Source organism: Malus domestica, chromosome 03 (assembly GCF_042453785.1).
Source record: "Malus domestica chromosome 03, GDT2T_hap1".
Lineage (NCBI taxonomy): Eukaryota > Viridiplantae > Streptophyta > Magnoliopsida > Rosales > Rosaceae > Malus > Malus domestica.
In genome coordinates this window covers 22,722,307-22,737,245 of record NC_091663.1, presented here as the reverse complement: position 1 = coordinate 22,737,245, position 14,939 = coordinate 22,722,307, and the positions used below count along the sequence as shown (strand labels likewise).

Sequence of the window (14,939 nt, the reverse complement as noted above, 5' to 3'; positions counted from 1 at the left end):
TTACAATGATGCTAATCTTGGCTTGGGAGGACCAGCCAAACAAATATCAAGGAAGTTATCAATGGAAGTGGAGCTATAATCAGGATATAATTTTGAGGCCTCTAGATCGTTTGCTGTGAGTTCAATTCTCATTTGACCTTTGATGAATATGCTGTAAATGATTGCTGCTCATACATTGTCTGGGGGAGGAAGGGCTACAAGAAATTGAAGAAAAATGGTTTTAAAAAATCATTATAAATGAGGTCATCACCATCCATTTGATTCACAAAATCAAACAACTAGTTAATGGCATTATTTTTATTATTACAGTAAGAATTGTTTGATTATCAAATTGAATTAGATGGTCATTAAGTCATTGTGGCTAACTCTTGGCCCCCAGAAGGTGGATTGTTGTGGCGAAACCATCAGCTGGTCCTTTTTTCTAGAAATAAAAGAAATCATTGTGGCTAATTGAAGTGGTGAGGGAGGGTGCGGTAGTGACTTAGGAATTAGGATTATGATAGGGCTAAGTTTGATTTCTTCTCACATAACGAAGAAAATGTGAAAGAAACATTATCTGTGTATCCATGGAGAAAAGGTAATGCATGAATCTGTAATCTTTACTTTCGTATATGCAGTTGTATGTAGATTATAAATATTCTTACTGTCAAAGTGATTTAGGATTTATTGAATCCTTCTTAGAATCCGTCATGTCTTCTTCTCCCAACAAGAAATCAAATCCAGCTGAGATATAATGTTTCCTTATGGTTTACAAGTGAGGACGTGATTGTCTGCCCTTAGATCTATTACTGCTTTTATTGTGTAGGTGGCTATGTCTTCCTCATAAGAGCAACTCTACTGTTGCAAAATGCCCTAGGGCTATTCACTATTTAATCCACCCAGTGAACAGTAATTGCCTTTAATGAATAATAATTATCTTTTGCATCTCCACCCCTACACTAAATAGCCCTGACAATAGGCAATAAAATATTAGTATTTATTTATTTATAAAATAATACAAAATAATTTTATTTGTAATTTCGGATAAGATTTTTAATCGTTCTCGTTAAGCCACGTGTCATTAACCGAAAAGACAATTATTGGTGATGGATTTCGATACAATTTTATCCAATGCCGTAATGCCACATGTCATTACCTTTTCAGAATAGTTGAGGATAGATTTTCGATAAGATTTTTAACCAATCACGTCACGCCATGTGTCACAATCTGTTTATTTCGATTAGATTTTTAACGAATGACGGCATGCCACGTGACATTATCTACAGCCTAATCCTTTCTGAATCCTCCATATAATCCACCATCCATCCTCAGAAATCTCACACCAATTTTTTCAAGATCTCAATCATTATTCATAGTTTCTGCTTCATTCTTCACCAAAATCAAAATCTGTATCATTATTCATAATTTCTACTTCCTTCTTACAATGTCTTATTCTTCAAGGATGATGCGGGAAATCAATCAGCAGGAGAAAGAATTGTTTAACCAATCAGAAGGAATGTTCAATCTCCAGGTGGCCCAAAATGAGATGAAAGAGGATGAGGAGCATAGAAGGAGAGATGACCAAGCAAGAATGGTTAAAGCCTTACATTCCCGTCGAGTCATCCAAGTTGTGGCTCATATTTGCAGGCCCAGCCGTTCCGCAAACCTTGATAGAAGCATGCAACGACGAGGTACAGATCTCTTGGACGATTATTTTGTCCGTAACAGTGCATTCCCTAATACGTACTTTAGACGTCGTTTTAGAACGACATTTGTTCAACAGAATCATGATTGCTATTTGCAACCATGATTCCTACTTTGTGTAAAAGAATGATGCTTTTGGTGTTATGGGTCTCCTTTATGAGCAAAAAATTATTGTTGCCTTGCGGATGCTTGCATATGGAGCATCTGCAGACCAAGTGGATGAGATAGCGAGGATCGGGAAATCAACCATTCTTGAGTCCTTGATGAGGTTTTGCAGAGCAATCGAATCTATCTACACTGTAGAATACCTCTAGAAACCTACTGAGATGGACTTGCTAAAGCTTCTGCAGAAGGGCGAGATGCAAGGTTTTCCCGGGATGATTGGAAGTATCGACTGTATGCACTGGACCTGGAGAAACTATCCACGTGCATGGTAAGGCGCTTATGGGGACAGAAAATGAGCAAAAAGTATCATTTTGGAGTTGGTTGCATCTTTTGATACATGGATTTGGCATGCCTTTTTTGGCCCGGGAGCTCAAAATGACCTCTGTTGATGCACAAAATCAGCGAGGACTTTGGTACAATAGAAAGTGTTAGGTTTGTGACCTTTGCTTGGTTGCTTCGATCACTAGCGAAGATAAGTACGTAAATGAATAGGGACAGGGAAGCAAACACAAGATGTACGTGGTTCACCCAGATCGGCTACGTCCACGGAGTAGAGGAGTTCTCATTAATTGTGAAGGGTTTACACAAATACATAGGTTCAAGCTCACACTTTGTGAGTTCTAGTGAATAGTTTAGTACAAAATGACATTAGAGATTATTATGGGAGAATGATCCCTATTTATAGAAGAAAGTTTCTAGTTTTGTTCTAACATTGACACGTGTCGTGTTGTGATTGACTTCTGATGTTGACACGTGTCGCGCTGTGATTGGCTTCTGATGTTGACACGTGTCGCATTGTGATTGGCCTCCTGGTTGAAGGGAAGCTCTTCTGGGTCCTTGATGGTATTACGTTGACCGGTGCTCAGTAGTTTCGGGATTGGTCAAGTATGGTACAAACAGTGCTCCCCTAAGTTCCCGAATGAGGGAAGCTCCTCGGTTGGGGACTTGCAAGATCCAAGCCACTGAGTAATCACGAAACTTCTAAGTACCGAAGTGTGGTATCATTTTCATGTGCCTTATCTGTCTCATATGTAGATGTGGCATCTTCTTTGGAAGTACTTTTCCTTCATCCATGGGTGGTATCTTTAACCGATGAAGATGCACAAGGTAATGTATCAATTTCACTTGAAGCTTACTTGTAGTTTCGGGCTTGGTCAAGTGCGATACAAACCCTATAGTAGGAGTCCCCCAAGTCGCCGAGCTAGGAGATCTGCCGAAAGAGGTGACAGACAAGGTAAGCAGTCAAACTTCCAAGCAAGCAACCTAGGATCGGAGGTTCGACTTCGGCTTTCGGTTGATTGTTCTCCTTCTCCTTGTCTCTCATTCAGCTGCCGGGATAAGGAGAAGCAAATGGAGAAGAGATGATATGAGATACTTTTGCTTTTGAAGAAGTAACTTTCCACAGGCTTATTCTTGAACTGTGCTGGAGGGTTTAATGGTTCCCTTCAGAGTATAAGGCCGACTCAAGAATTTGAGGGTCAAAACAAGTCCATCAAATCTAGAGTACGTTCGACCTTGATGATATGGGATACTTTTGCTGTTGACGGAATAGTGAATGTGGTATGGAATTGTGTCGTGCTGTAGTGATCTGTTTCAGCTCACCGTTGAACCTTCTGCTTCAATCTTTTGCATGGCAGAAGTGGTGTGCAACCTTTGCATTTAAATGGTCCTTCAGAACATTCCTTCATAGTGACTTATCCATGCTTGGCAGCTTCAGTGTAAAGAGCCAATATCTGATCAACTGTCATGAGGTATGTGCCGGTGGAATTCATGACCTTGACAGCAGTTGAGGATGAGTTCTCGAGAGCAATGCTAAGTAAGCAACGAGGCAAAGGTCTCAGGCAGTCAGTTCCAGATTGGAGGTTTGATTTCAGGTTCCGACTGACTGCTCTTTTTCTCTTTGTCCTGCAGGTGTGGACAAGGACGAAGACAAAGACATGAAGAAAGCATGATATGGGATACTCTTGCTTTCGACCTTGATGATATGAGATACTCTTGTTCTTGGTGTGGCTTTTTTGCTGAGGTATTATCGGGGGGAAATAAAGCTGAGTATTTCGAGAGGTTATGTTGAGGGTGCATTCTCGAATGTGAGAAAGGGTTGAGCACTTTTGCAGGTTTGCCTGTTCGTTGAGGAGGGAGGTCGATGTATATAGGGATTTCCCAATAACAAGTAGTAATGCTATTCCTTTACCCTTCTTGGTCACAGCAATGTAGTGGGAGCTGCCAGCTTCACGTGTTTTAACTTTGTCAGAGCACTTTGAAAAATTGGTATGTGGTATCTGGAAAGCTGATGTTGCGTGTGAAGATTACAGACAAGCTTTATCTAAGGAAATCTGGCTCTCGAAGTTCTGAGAGTTGTGCTTCTTCAGTTTTCGAACAAGCAATCCCGTCGGGGATCTAGCTCTCGAGATTCGGAAAGCGGTGCAGCTTCGGTTTTTGAGAAAGTAATTATGTTGGGAGTCTTTTCTCGAAGGTGAGTAAAGGTTGGACGTTCTTGCCAGCATGTCTTTCCACAGAACACGGAGGTCGACACACATAGGGACTTTCTAGTTGTCAAGCAGTGGTGTTGTTCCTTTACCCTTGTGGGTAATAGTAGGGTAGCTGGAACTTCAAAATTCTCGTGCCTAAACTTTGTCAGAGATCTTTGGCAAAGTTATATGTGGTACCCAAGGAGTTGATGGTGCATGTGGAGAGTGGTGATTAAACAGTAAGATTCACGTGCTTTCTACTTCACCAGAAATCTTCGACAGATTGCCTGTAATTTCCGCAAAGCTGAGTGTGCATGTGACAGGTGCTGACGAGGCTGAAAAAGCAGGTGCTGAGCAACCTTTGTGAAGGCTCCCTCTCGTTTGTTTATTTTGATTCATGTATATGTACATATTTGTAACTTATCAGAAATATCAATAAACAAGATTTGGTTCATTTCAACGTATTGTGTTAAATACACCAAGGCCTTCTTCACTAAGTTCTTTGAATTTTTCCTTTTGTTGAAGCTTATATGTTGAAACTTTGTGAGTGAAGCATGTAGGTTGAGGTAGTGCTCCCTTAATTTCCCGAGTGAGGAAAACTTCTCGTTTGGAGACTTGAAAAATCCAAGTCACTGAGTGGTCGTGAGACTTCCGAGTATCAAGGTGCAGTAGCATATGGTAGGAGTCCCCCAAGTCTCTGGTCGAGGGAGTTGACGAATGAGGCATTTCCTTTCGAAGTGGTAGCCCAAAACTCCTTCTTCATATATATTTGTTATGAAAGTTGTTAGGCCCAAAGAAGAGGAGGCCTAGGCAATTTTTTTTTTATTTTTTATTTTTTTGAATTTTCAAATTTTTGAATTTCCGAAAAGCTTTGTTGGGCACCATGAATTGATTTTGCTTCGCACTATCTTGATGAAGAGTGTGTGAAGCTTTTATATGTTTTGGTGTTGAAATTTTGTATTGTAGGTGAAACTTTGGGGTTGAAGCTTGATAGGTGAAGCTTTGGTGTTGAAGCTTTATAGGTGAAGCTTTGGTGTTGAAAGCTTTATAGGTGAAGCTTTGGTGTTGAAGCTTTATAGGTGAAGCTTTGGGGTTGAAGCTTTATAGGTAAAGCTTTTGTTGGCACCATAAATTAATTTTGCTTCACACTATCTTGATGAAGATAGTGCGAAGCTTTGGAGATTGATATTTGTCCTCCATTGATGAAGCTTTTGTTGGCACCATAAATTGATCTTGCTTCACACTATCTTGATGAAGATAGTGCGAAGCTTTTGAGATTGATATTTGTCCTCCATTGATGAAGCTTTTGTTGGCACCATAACCTCCATTGATGAAGCTTTTGTTGGCACCATAAATTGATTTTGCTTCACACTATCTTGATGAAGATAGTGCAAAGCTTTTGAGATTGATATTTGTCCTCCATTGATGAAGCTTTTGTTGGCACCATAAATTGATTTTGCTTCACACTATCTTGATGAAGATAGTGCAAAGCTTTTGAGATTGATATTTGTCCTCCATTGATGAAGCTTCTGTTGGCACCATAAATTGATTTTGCTTCACACTATCTTGATGAAGATAGTGCAAAGCTTTTGAGATTGTAGTTGTGTTCCATTGATGAAGCTTTGTTGAATTTCCCAATTTCCAATTTCCTTTTCTTATTTTTTTCTTTTTTTTTTGTTTTTGTTTTTTTGTTTTTGTTTTTTTTTTTTTTGGGAAAACTAGAAATTTGAAAATGTGGGAGAGACAACGTATACAAATTTTGCTTCCATACTGTTAAGCGAGAGATTGTGATGCAAGCCACATCTTGTAGTAGTCGAAGGTTTGGATGAACCATATAAATTGAATTTGCTTCGAACAGTCTTGATCAAGAGTGTGTGAAGCTTTTTATGAGTTGTAGTGTTTGCATTGTTACAAAGGAGAAATGTCTGAAGCAGATGCAAGAGGGCTGAAGAGCTTGATCTTCGTATACCATGCACTGAAGCCATTGTTGGCTTGCAATAAGACTTTGTTGGTGACTATAGCTCTTGTTAGGCATAAGTGCTCCCCTAGTTGAGTTGTAAAGCTTGATGGTTTTTGATTATTTGTGAATGCTAGGAGTTCATATGTACAAGTTGTACCACTCGTCTTCTGGTTAGTGGAATGAAGGGTGGGTTGCTTTCATCACTTGGTTGGTGGTACGAATGTGAATTCCTTAATCACCTTTCATCACATTTCATTACCTGGTTTGTGACATGAAGGAGAGTACGCGTTGTACATTTCATCACCTGGTTGGTGGCATGAAGGAAAGTACGCGTTGTACATTTCATCACCTGGTTGGTGGCATGAAGATGAGTTCCTTCTTCACCTGATTGGTGATAAGGGTGGCAGGTTTCCAAATAATATTAGAGTACGGGTTGTACATTTCATCACCTAGTTGGTGGTACGAAGGTGAGTTCCTTCATCACCTAGTTGGTGAGAATAAGGGCAAGGTGTCGAGGCATATTGTGGCAAATGTCGAATGACACAAAGTGTGTTGAACCCTTTCGAAGCACAGTTGGCTTATGTATGGATGTGTTGGAATGTATGATGTTTATGCATGAATGTGTTGGAATGTATGATGTTTATGTATGAATGTATTGGAATGTATGATGTTTATGTATGAATGTGTTGGAATGTATGATGTAGATCCTTTGTATAGTCTTGTTGACACATACTTAGATTTTGTTTTGTATTGGAAACATTTGCGTTGAAGCTTCAACACTTGAGTGTTTCATTGTTCAGAATGTAAAAGAGTTTAGGGCCAAGTTGGCTAAATCACCTCTTTATTGAATTCATACCAAATGGTCTTTGTTACATAGGATGCCGAACGGCTGTAGCTTAACACTTGTACAGTGTGAGTCTATTTGTAATAGTACTTCAAGTGGTCAGCATTCCATGGATGGCCAAGAGTCTTGCCGTCGGAGCTTCTGAGCTTGTAGGAGCCAGGGCGGCTGATGCTGACGACCTCGAACGGTCCATCCCAGTTAGGACTGAGTGTTCCTTCATTCGGGACTCTATCACAGAGTAATCTTTTCTTCAGTACCCAGTCTCCCACTTTGAAGGAGCGAGGTTTGACCCTTGAGTCGTAGTAGTTGGAGATGCGCTGCTTGTAGGCGACATTCCTCAAGTGAGCCTAATTTCTATGTTCCTCGACTAGATCCAGGTTGAGGGTGAGTTGTTTGTCGTTTTCACTCTGCATGTAGTTCTGGATTCGGTATGTTGCTTGCTCAAGCTCAACCGGGACAACTGCTTCTGTACCAAAAGCAAGTGAGAATGGAGTTTCTCCTGTGGAAGTCCGATATGAAGTGCGGTATGACCAAAGAACTTGGCGTACGAATTCTGGCCAACAACCTTTAGCTTTGTCCAAGCTAGTTTTCAGAGTGCGCTTGATTATTTTGTTAACGGCCTCGACTTGTCCATTAGACTGGGGATGGGCTGGAGAGGCAAAACATAAGTTGATGTTGAACTTAGAGCAGAACATCCTGAAGTTCTTGTTGTCGAATTGCCGCCCATTGTCCGTGACTATCGCATTGGGAATGCCGAATCTGCAGAGGATGTTCTTCCATACGAAGTCTTCTATTTTTGCCTCAGTAATGGTTGCCAAGGGTTATACTTCAGCCCACTTTGTGAAGTAGTCAACTGCAGCGATTGCATAGCGGACCTTGCCCTTCCCTGTAGGTATTGGGCCGATCAAATCAAGTCCCCAGTGGGCGAAGGGCCAAGGGCTGATCATAGGAGTGAGCGGCTCAGGAGGGGAGTGAGGGATAGTTGTGTAGCGTTGACACTTATCACATAAGCGAGATATTCTGATGGCATCTTGGTAGAGTGTTGGCCAATAGTATCCTTGGCGAAAAGTCTTGTGTGCTAGGGATCGAGACCCAGCATGATCTCCGCAGACTCCTTCATGTATTTCCCTAAGGACAATTTCCGCCTCCACAGGTGTAAGGCATCTTAGGTAGGGCAGGGTAAAACCGCGCTTGTAGAGTTGGTCATTAATGATCAGGTAGCGAGCAGACTTGTATCGAATCTGCTTAGCTTGGACTTTGTCATTTGGGAGGGTGCCATGGGCAAGGAATTTATAAATTGGGGTGATCCAACTATCTCCTTGTTGTAAATTGCACACTTCTGCGACCATGGCGCTTGGTGCTGCCAACAATTCGACATGAATTTTTCTCCCAATCTTGTCTTCCACTGCAAAGGCGAGGCGGGCCAAAGCGTCTGCATGACTGTTTGCAGCTCGAGGAACTTGGGTGATCTGGTAGTGGAAGTGCTTGAGCAAAAGTCGTGTTTGCGCAAGATATGCTGCCATGGAGCTATCCTTAGCATCAAAGTTGTTCATGACTTGGTTGACCACTAATTGGGAGTCACTGAAGATATCAATTTGTTTAACTCCAAGATGCTTGGCCAAACGTAAGCCTGGTAGAAGGACTTCGTATTCGGCCTCGTTGTTCGATGCCTTGAATTTGAAACGAATAGCGTATTCTATCGCCACTTTGTCAGGGGTAGTGAGGACTAATCCTGATCCGCATCCCTGTTGGTTGGATGAGCCATCAACATACAGACTCCATGCTGGGGTTGTTGATTCTGTCTTCTGAGCTTCCGATGGTAATGAAGCTATTGCTTCAGGTGTAGAAGCAATGTCAACATGATATGTGAAGTCGGCGATGAAATCTGCTACTGCTTGACCCTTTTCGGCTGGTTTTGGTTGGTAGGAGATGTCAAACTCACCCAATGCTATTGCCTATTTGATCATTCGCCCAGACGTGTCAGGACTCTGGAGTACCTATCGAAGAGGGTGATTGGTAAGCACGATGATGGCGTGTGCTTGGAAATAAGGGCGAAGTTTTCGAGCAGACATGACCCAATGCTAGAGCTAATTTCTCAATGTTGGAATATCGTGCCTCCGCATCTTGTAGGGCCTTGCTAGCGTAGTAGACGGGCCGTTCAACACCACTGTCCTTTCGGATAAGAACAGAACTGACTGCTGAAGTCGAGACCGATAGATAGATAATGAGAGTGTCACCAACTTCTGGTTTGGAGAGCAGAGGGGCTTTACTCATGTACTCTTTGAGGTTCCTGAATGCCTTGGCACATTCCTCCGTCCATGTAATGTACTTCTTATTTCCCTTGAGTGCTTTGAAGAAATGAGCACATCTGTCTGTGGCCTTAGAGATGAATCTGGTTAAGGCTGCCACCTTGCCAGTAAGGCTTTGGATGTCTTTTGAAGTTACTGGCTCTTTCATGTCGAGGATTGCTTTGATCTTTTCGGGGTTAGCTTCAATGTCTTGTTGGCTAATCATGAAGCTTAAGAATTTGCTAGATCCCACGCCGAAGGCACATTTGTTGGGGTTCAACCTCATTCGATACCTCTTTAGAATGGTGAAAGTTTCAGATAGGTTGGTGATGTGTTGGTCAGCATGTTTGCTCTTGACTAGCATATCATCAACGTAAACTTCCATGCTCTTCCCAATCTGTTCGGCGAACATTGAATTGACCAGTCTCTGATAAGTTGCTCCTGCATTCTTTAGGCCGAAAGGCATGACTTTGTAGCAATATAGTCCCCTGTCAGTAGTGAAGGCTGTGTGTTCTTGGTCTGAGGGGTTCATGAGGATTTGGTTGTATCCTGAATAAGCGTCCATAAAGCTCAATAGCTCACACCCTGCCGTAGAGTCTATAAGTCTATCAATGAGAGGAAGGGGGAAATTATCCTTCGGGCATCCTTTGTTTAGGTCGGTGTAGTCGACACACATTCTCCACAAGGCCTTTTGAAGCAGGAGACTTTCCTTGGTCAGATTTTTCTTAACAAAGACAACATTTGCTACCCATGTTGGGTAATTGACTTCACGGACGAAGCCTATGTCCTTGAGTTTTTCAACTTCTGCTTTCATCGCCTCGTATCGTTCAACATCATAAGATTTTCGCCTCTGTTTTACTGGTTTGGTCTTGGGATCAATACTCAAGTGGTGACAGATGATATCGGGAGAGATGCCCGGCATATCTTTATATGACCAAGCAAAGACCTCGGCATTCTCTTGCAAAAAGAAGATCAGCGACAACCGAATGGGTGATGACAAAGTGGTGCCAATCTTCACCATGCGATCTGATGGTCTTTGGAGATAGAGACATTCTCTAACTCTTCAGCGGGTTGTGCTTCCTGGGTGAATGAGTCATCTCGAGGGTCGTCGGGTTGACTGTTGCCATCATGAAGATCCGAGTTGGCTTCATCTGGACTGGTCTTTACTACCTGGTTATGTATAGAGAAGGTCTCATTGAGGACAGGCAGGTGTTGTTGCTTAACTGAAGTGTTGTAACATGATCGAGCACTAAGTTGATCTCCCCTGATGTATCCATTGCCGAAAGGGGTTGGAAACTTCATCAACAACGTATGTGTGGATACCATGGCCTTGAGATCATTGATGCCTGTGCGCCCAAAGATGACATTGTATGCCATCGGGCAATTGACCACTAGGAAGTTAGTGGTAATAGTAGCTGTGTAGGGGCCTGTACCAATGGTGAGGGGTAAGTGTATACTCCCTAAAGGTTGCACGATATCGCCAGAGAAGCTTATCAGAAGAGAAATCGAACGATCGAGCAAGTGTTCAGCTGCATTAAATGCTTTAAAAGATTCAGCAAACATGATATTGACTGAAGCACCTGTGTCTATCAGGATTCGTTTCACATCAAAATTTGCTATGTGAGCCTCCACGATCAGCGGGTCGTTGTAAGGGTAGATGATACCTCTTTCTTCCTCAGGGTAGAAACATATTGGATCCCAGTTAGGTTTTTGATACTTGCCTCCCCTGATGTCTTCCACGTGAAACACTTGATGGCCATGTCTCAAAGTTTGTTCACTGTTTTTCATGGCCCTATTGGAAGATTCAGACATGGGTGTGCCGCCGCTTATGGAGTATATCACATTCACCTGGCGTTGGTTACGGTTATCCCTTGGAGGGTGAATGAGGAACTGATCAATTTTTCCTTCACGTGTCAAAGCTTCGATATGATCACGGAGGATGATGCATTTCTCGCCGTCATGGCCATTATACTCGTGGTAGCAGCAAAACACGCCCGTGTTCTTCGTGGACTTGTAATCTGGTTGCCTTGGCTTTGGCTTTGGTATCAGGTAAGCTATACTGGGGTAGATGGCCGCGCATGTAGCGTTCAAATGTGTGTATGTCTCATACCTCAGGGTAAGGTCTGTCTTGACACGCGATTGGCCCACTGCGTTGACTGTCTGGGGATGGGTGTTATTGTGACGATATACTGAGTTATCGTGATAGTGCCCCTTATTCTTTTTATTAAAATGAGATTGGTGAGGATGGAAATCTTTCCTTTTGCCCTGGGATTGATATGTCTGCTGACTTGGATTCGGTTGGGGGGTGTGTTGCTACCGTTTGGAAGGTTGAGGTCTTTTCATTCGGTTGGATCTGGCCTCCACTCCCTACTTGCTGATAAGGGGTGACTGTAGGGGGTTTCCTTTGATATGTCCTTGTCTCGACAGAAGCATGGTTGTAAGCTTGTGCCATCACTTCAGAGTAAGTCTTCCAAGTGTTGGCATTGATCATGTACTTGAAGAAACAGTCACGTAAGCCTGCCGTGAAGGCCTTGAGGGCGGTCTTGTCATCTGTCTCAGCGCAGCGGGAATACTCATGGCTGAAGCGGCCAGCATACTTTCGTAATGACTCGTCCGGCTTCTGGCAAATAGTGTACAAGTCATCTACGGAATGCAAGCGATCGGTCTGGAAGATGTGTTGAGAGACAAACAACTTCCTCAACTTTTCAAATGAGTCTACCGTCTCAGGTGGAAGACGGCAATACCAGTTTAAAGCTCCGCCAGAGAGGGTGGAGGGGAAAAGAAGGCACCGTTCTTCATCGGTGTGTCTCCGGTATACCATGGTGGACTCAAAGAGGTTAAGGTGTTCAATCGGGTCTTCCCTTCCAGTATAGAGTTGTAAGTCAAGCTTCTGCTTTGTCTTCACTTGGATGGGGGTGTTGAGGATCCTTCTTGTGAGGGGGCCAGGCCTGGGTTGGTTCCAGTCAGGTATCTCGGTTTGACGTTCAGCCTTCAACTTGTTTACTTCCTCCAGGAGCTGTAGGACGAGGTGGTCCTGAGTGGAGTCGTGCATCACTGGAGTTTTCTTCCATAAGTCCCCATTGCCTCTTGGAAGTAGGAAAGTTTGATCAAGATAGCATGATTTTTCCTTGGACTCGTCACACTGACTCCTAGAGTGAGTATGTCGGAACATTTCCGAGTCCCCTGTACCTTCATGTTCTTCTGGGACTTGTTGCCCATTCCCTAGATTAACTGCTGGCCTGGGTCTTGGGAGAGGACCGAGTCTTTCAGAAACTCTTGGGTCATTGATCTTCGAGCTTATGTGGATGGGATTCTCTTGACGTTGCTTTAGGAAGTCTCGACAATCGCGATAGATGGCTTTTGATCCTTCCACTCCTTCTGTGAGGAGGTGTTTTCCTCTACTCCTTCTGCTTCGGGTTGAAGCAGCTGGGTTGAGAGAAGTCTCATGTTGATTATCACATTGATGTGTAGCTCGATCCTTATCAAGGATGTCCGTGTTGGATATCGGTGACCCTACGTGTTGGGGGGCATTCAGATGATTGTTGACCTCAGCAGGGGCGACGAGCTTGTGTGCTTGAGCATGCCTAGCCTCGTGAAGCATCTCGAAAATTTTTTCATACTGCTCCTGGAGGACCTCGTTCCTCATCACTATCTTGTTGTTCTGAGCTTCTAACTCATCGACTTTAGCTTGAAGAGTAACTCTATTTCCTTCCTGCTTTCGTTGCTTCATACTAGGTCCAATGGGGGTGTCATTCTGTGTGCTATGGCTTCTTTCGCTCCCCATGTTGGAGAGAGATGTTTGGCCAAAAGAAAGTGTACGGGCGGTGGAAACCAGCTTAACAAAGCTGAAGAGAGTGGGAGTAAGTGTCTTTCCCACAGACGGCGCCAAATGTTGATGCACAAAATCAGCGAGGACTTTGGTACAACAGAAAGTGTCAGGTTTGTGACCTTCGCTTGGTTGCTTCGATCACTAGCGAAGATAAGTACGTAAATGAATAGGGACAGGGAAGCAAACACAAGATGTACGTGGTTCACCCAGATCGGCTACGTCCACGGAGTAGAGGAGTTCTCATTAATTGTGAAGGGTTTACACAAATACATAGGTTCAAGCTCTCATTTTGTGAGTTCTAGTGAATAGTTTAGTACAAAATGACATTAGAGATTATTGTGGGAAAATGATCCATATTTATAGAAGAAAGTTTCTAGTTTTGTTCTAACATTGACACGTGTCGTGTTGTGATTGGCTTCTGATGTTGACACGTGTCACGCTGTGATTGGCTTCTGATGTCGACACGTGTCGCATTGTGATTGGCCTCCTGGTTGAAAGGAAGCTCTTCTGGGTCCTTGACGGTATAACGTTGACCGGTGCTCAGTAGTTTTGGGATTGGTCAAGTATGGTACAAACAACCTCAATGTCCTTGCCTAATCCCCAGTGTTCAATGATGTCGTGCAAGGAAAAGCACCAAGAGTCACGTATTGGGTCAACGGACATAAGTAATATGGGCCATACTACCTAGCAGACGACATTTACCCAAGATGGTCATCATTTGTCAAAACAGTGCCATGTCCGCGAAGTGCAAAGGAAAAACACTTTGCAAGCTGTCAAGAAGGGTGCAGGAAGAATGTAGAGCGTTGTTTTGGTATCCTCCAAGCTCGTTGGGCGATTGTCAGAGGTATTACCAAAATGTTTGATTTAGAGTCGCTTTGATCCATCATGATGATGCGCATCATTCTTCACAACATAATTCTGGAAGATGAGTACGATTATGATGTCGTTGATGAATATGAGCTAGACACGATGAACAATTCCAGAACACAAATATATTGTGCTCATGACGCCACCGAAGAACCCGTGCAACACTAGCCATTAGAAAGGGATGGACGTTACAATGAAAGGCTTATTCAACAATATACTGCACTTTAGGAGCCATATATGCACAATGCTCGGCAAATTGACTTGATAGAGCACCAGTGGGAATTGAAACAAGCTCAAGATACTTAAGTTCATTTAGTGTGTTTGTTTATATTTGGTGTGTTTGTTTAATTTTATTTGGTGTGTTTTTTAAGTTCATTTAGTGTGTTTGTTTTTATTTGGTGTGTTTATGTCCTTTGAATAAAGATTGTCTTAGTTTAAACACATTACCAAATTAAATAAATATACTCTTAGTTTAAATAAAGTACTATATTCAATAAATAAGAAATTACAACCCAAAGTGATTGGCAAATTATAGGCTCCGATTACAAACAAAGTGATTGGAAAATTATGGGCTCGTGAATGGAAAATCATCACTTAACCAATTTGTGGTGCTAGGACCATCTCCTCTTGCTCTTGCTTCTCTTGCACGCCTTCTTCACACCACGTCTGCTTTCTCCGAATTCTAAAAAATATTTAGAATTCGGAGACTTCCCTTCTAAAGGCATGTTCATAATGTCACAATCTCGTTGAGCCCTTCTTTCTTCTCTAATCTCTTCCCTTTCTTGCCTAAGCAGCTCTTTTTCTCTCTCATTAGCTTGAAATTCTTTCTCAACAG

The 14,939-nt window shown here is 42.7% G+C and overlaps 1 pseudogene; it reads right to left on the bottom strand.

Moving 5' to 3' along the window:
• LOC114823974 (isoeugenol synthase 1-like) overlaps nt 1-14,939 on the bottom strand; it is a 77,044-nt pseudogene continuing 62,105 nt past the window's right edge.